This window comes from Priapulus caudatus, unplaced genomic scaffold, assembly GCF_000485595.1.
Source record: "Priapulus caudatus unplaced genomic scaffold, Priapulus_caudatus-5.0.1 Scaffold555, whole genome shotgun sequence".
Classification (NCBI taxonomy): domain Eukaryota; kingdom Metazoa; phylum Priapulida; class Priapulimorpha; order Priapulimorphida; family Priapulidae; genus Priapulus; species Priapulus caudatus.
The window spans coordinates 93,682-98,544 of NW_014577616.1; the positions used below are offsets into that span (position 1 = coordinate 93,682).

Genomic DNA, 4,863 nt, shown 5'->3' on the forward strand with positions numbered 1-4,863 from the left:
TGTGGATAAGATTCAATATGGCTATACGCACGGCGACCGTGTGGCCCGACTCAATATGGCTATACGCTCCGCGGCCGTGTGGATAAGATTCAATATGGCTATACGCACGGCGACCGTGTGGCCGACTCAATATGGCTATACGCTCCGCGGCCGTGTGGATAAGATTCAATATGGCTATACGCACGGCGACCGTGTGGCCGACTCAATATGGCTATACGCTCCGCGGCCGTGTGGATAAGATTCAATATGGCTATACGCACGGCGACCGTGTGGCCGACTCAATATGGCTATACGCTCCGCGGCCGTGTGGATAAGATTCAATATGGCGATACGCACGGCGGCCGTATGGCCGACTCAATATGGCTAGGAATGAGGAAGGGGAGAAGGGAGAAGCGGGTGGAGAAGGAGAAAGGGGAGAAGGGAGAAGGTGGTGGAAAAGGAGGAAGGGAGAAGCTGGTGGAGAAGGAGGAAGGGAGAAGCTGGTGGAGAAGGAGGAAGGGGAGAAGGAAGAAGGTGGTGGAGAAGGAGGAGGGGAGAAGCTGGTGGAGAAGGAGGGGAGAAGGGAGAAGGTGTTGGAGAAGGAGGAGGGGGAGAAGCTGGTGGAGAAGGAGGAGGGGGAGAAGAGAGGTGGTGGAGAAGGAGGAAAGGGAGAACGAATGGTAGGTTAGACAGTGAAGAAGCCGGTGGACTGATAGGAGGAGCTAGGGGAGAACGCTGGTGGAATGAAGGAGGAAAGGAGAAGAAGCGAGGCTGTAAGAATGTGGAGAGGAGGGGGAGAAAGGAGAAAGCCTTGAGTGAAGAGGAGGAGGGGGAGAGCCTGGTCGAGAAAGGAGGAGGGGAAGAAGGGAGAAGGTGGTTGGATGAAGCGAGGCGGGAGAAGCTGGTGGAGAAGGAGGAGGGCGAGAAAGGGAGAAGGGTGGTGGAGGAGGGGAACAAGGGGAAGGTGGTGGAGGTAGGGGAAGAAGGGAAGAGCGTGACGGAGAGGGGGAAAGGGAGAAGGTGGTAAGGAGAAGGGGCAAACTGGAGATGGAGAAGGAGAAGGAGAGAAGTAGGCGGGAGAAAGGGAGCTGGTGGATGACGGAGGAGGCCAAGAAGGGAGACCGGGGATATGAAGTGAGGGCGGAGTAAGGAAGCTGGTGAGGAGGACACGGGAGAAAAGGAGAAGGTGGGTTGGAAGTAGAGAAGCTGGTGGACATGTGAAGGAGGACAGGGAGAAGGGAGAAGCTGGTGTGATGAACAGGAGGAGGGAGAAGCGTTGTGGAGAAGGGGAGGGGGAGAAGCTGGTGGAGACAGGAGAGAAAGCGGAGAAGTGAGAAGGTGGATGGAGAACGAAGGAAGGGAGAAGCTGGTGGCTGAGAAGGAGGAAGGGGAGAAGGAAGAACAGGTGGTCTGGAGAAGGAGGAGGGAGAAAGGAGAAAGGTGTTGGCGAAGAGAGGGAGAAGCTAAGTGGATGGAAGGAGAGGGGAATAAAGAGAGAGGTGGGCTGGAGAAGGGGGAGGCGGAGAGCTGGTGGGAGAAGGATGAGGGAGAAGGAGAATAGATGGTGTAGGAGGGGGAGAGTAGCTGGGTCGAGAAGTGAGGAAGAGAGAGAAGGAGGGGGAGACTGTGACGGTGGACTGGATGAGGGGCAGACACAGGGAGAAGGGATAAGGAGGGGTGAGAGGGAGGCTGTGCGACGAGGAGGGGAGAAATGACAAGTGGTGGATGAGGGGGAGTAAGCTGCATGGAGAAGGAGGAAGCGGAGAAGGGAGAATCAGGTGCGTGGTAGGGAGGGGGGAGAAGGGAGAAGGTGATCGTGGAGGAGGTGGAGAAGCTGGTGCGCAGAGGAGCGAAGAGAGAGAAGGAGGGGGAGAAGGGAAGCTGTGTGAATTAGGAGGGGGAGAAGGGATTGAAGGAGGGGGGACAGAAGGAGCTGCGCTGGCGAGAGGAGGCGGAGAGAATGTAACAAGGTGGTGGAGGAGGGCGTAGAAGCTGCTGGAGAAGGAGGAAGCGGGAGAAGGTGAGACGTGGTGGAGAAGGAGGATGGGAGAAGCTGGTGGAGGCTAGGAGGAGAGAAGCTGGTGGAGAAGGAAGGAAGGGCAGAAGAGGGGGAGAATGGAGCCGTTCTCCCTCTCTCTTCTCCACCAGCTTCTCCCCTCCTTCTCCACCACCTCTCTTCTCCCCCTCCTCCCTCTCCACCAGCTTTCTCCCTCCTCCTCTCCACCACCGTCTTCCTTCTCCCCTTCCTCCTCCACCAGCTTCTTCCTTCCTCCTTCCTCACACCACCTTCTCCCTCTTCCCTTCCTTCTTCCACCAGTTTCTCCCTTCTCCCTTCCTCATTCCTAGCCATATTGAGTCGGCCATACGCCTGCCGTGCGTATAGCCATACTTGAATCTTATCCACACGGCCGCCGTGCGTATAGCCATATTGAGTCCGCCACACGGCCGCCGTGCGTATAGCCATATTGAATCTTATCCACACGGCCGCCGTGCGTATAGTCCCGGCCGTTATGTTTGATGCTCACGCATATGCAAAACTAACCCAACCAGGCTGTGTGACTAACGTCAATACAGCGTATTCTAACCCTAGCAATACCGTTTCTTGGAGCTAATGCAAAACTAGATACAATAATGTAACCCAAACCCAAGAGGATAGGGCCAATTGCCTATCCTCTTGGGTTTGGGTTACATTATTGTATCTAATGCAAAACCAACGCAGATATCTTTTTAGAATAACTAGTTTTAATTGATTCTACACCATGCGTGCATACCACGCGACACACACCCTGTGTTCTCTCTTGATCGCCTTGTTGAGTTGCCGCGGGTCAAGACAAATCCTCAAATCACCGTTCGGTTTCGTGACACACACTAGACAATTCACCCAGTCTGTTGGTACGTCTACCACTTCGATAATGTCTAGGTCTATCATGCGCTGTAATTAGTTTCACTGTCGAGTGTTTCACGGCTGTCGGTCTCCCGTGTTTATCTGTTCTGTCTGGGTATACCTGTCTGTATACATATACTGGCATTACGTCGGCCTGAGCACCACTGTCTATTTTGCATTTTACACTGTAGATGCGTTTATTGTCGGTCCTGACAATTATGTTGGCGAATGCCTGATCTTTTGGCCCATCTTTGTATATAGTCTCGATCTCTACTGCCTCCAACAGAAAACCGTCAAACTGCTCAGTGACGTCATGTACCTGTCCACTGTCAGTGTAGTGTTTAGTCTGGCTTCTCGGTAAGATTCGCTCACCATACGGCCTTGATCTGCTTGTGGCCCCTGTTGCTGCCTGTTGTGCTTTCTTTCTAGCAATGCAAACTCTGGCCCAGTGTCCAACTTTATGACAAAAGTTGCACTGTGAGCTAACAGCTGCTGTCGGAACGGCTAACAACGGACACTTGCTGTCACGTGCATGTGCTCCACCACAGTTCCAGCACCCCTTATTTGGCATGTCAACATGAGCAGACTTGTTATACTATTCTAGGCTTTGTATCGCCCGCACATTTACGTATGACTTTATTATTTAAGCCGTGCACTCTCATTGCACCTTGTATCTCACTCATTTGGTTGAGTGTTGCCTCATAACCTCTTACCATGGCTATTGCCTGGTCAAGTGTTAAAGTATTGTCTCTTGCAATTAATTTCCTCTGAATATCTTTGCTGTGCACACCTGCTATTAGAGTGTCCAACAGTTGTTCGTCTGTGTCGGTGTACTCACACTCCCTTGACACAATCCGTGCACGCGTCATGAATGCGTTCACGGTCTCGCTTGGGTCTTGTGTCAATGCACGTAGTTGAAACCTGGCTACTCTAAAATTAGACTTTGGCTTAACGTAGCTTCTGAACTTCTCCCAGTGTAGAGCAAGGTCTGAGGCTTGTGCAGCTGTCAACTCCCAACTCTCCCGAATGTCTCTGCCCTCTTCACCTATCCACAGCATCAAATACTGGGTTTTCACTGCGTCAGATTTACGTTCCAGTGGGCCTTTAAATATAAACTCACATGTCTGCTGAAATTTCCTGAATGCCTCTGGGAGGTTATTTGCATTCCAGTCCATGGAGGGTATTGGTATGCCTGTGAGCTCCGTCATCTTTGTTCCGTGTTGCGTGTTTCACACCTCAACGAGTCCTGTATATTCCTCCACAACTGCGTACGCAAGTCTATGTTACCAGTGTGAGGTCAGTCGCTGTGCTGTACTTGCAATCCCTATGTCAAGTAGGTGTACCATACTAAGGCTTTTTCGTCTTTGCCGTTAGCAAACTGCTGCCATTGTGACGTGACGTACTTCGTTTCTATCTTCTGACGCCATGTTATGTTTGATGCTCACGCATATGCAAAACCAACGCAGATATCTTTTTAGAATAACTCGTTTTAATTGATCCTACACCATGCGTGCATACCACGCGACACACACCCTTGTCACGAAACCGAACGGTGATTTGAGGATTTGTCTTGACCCGCGGCAACTCAACAAGGCGATCAAGAGAGAAGACAGGGTGTGTGTCGCGTGGTATGCACGCATGGTGTAGAATCAATTAAAACGAGTTATTCTGAAAAGATATCTGCGTTGGTTTTGCATATGCGTGAGCATCAAACATAACACCAACAACAGGCATTAATATATAAAATGATGCACAGGTTGAAATCATTATCAATTTCGAAACCGCCCCCCCCCCTCTGTGTTGCTGTCACACGTCATTCGACGCCGCAGCCACTAATAACGGCATTCGGTGAGTGACCTTGCGACTGTACGCAATGGGAAATGACTCTGTTCCTGTAATTTGCGCCATTTCGGCGACAAGCGCATCATTCATTGTACGGAATTTCATTTGTACGCACCTCTGCACATGTTGTGATATATATATATATATATATATATATA

The 4,863-nt window shown here is 51.2% G+C and overlaps 1 protein-coding gene across 5 annotated transcripts in view; it reads right to left on the reverse strand.

The window, feature by feature from the left end:
• The window catches only part of LOC106811600, an 18,268-nt gene that overhangs the window by 8,327 nt on the left and 5,078 nt on the right, over positions 1–4,863 (reverse strand). The window contains exon 1 of one of the 5 annotated variants that reach the window (XM_014815296.1): positions 3,984–4,011. The exons of the other annotated variants lie outside the window; for them this stretch is intronic. The gene's annotated coding sequence lies outside the window, so the exon portion shown is untranslated. Of the gene's footprint in view, positions 1–3,983; positions 4,012–4,863 lie in introns of those variants that run through there. 5 annotated transcript variants of the gene reach the window in all.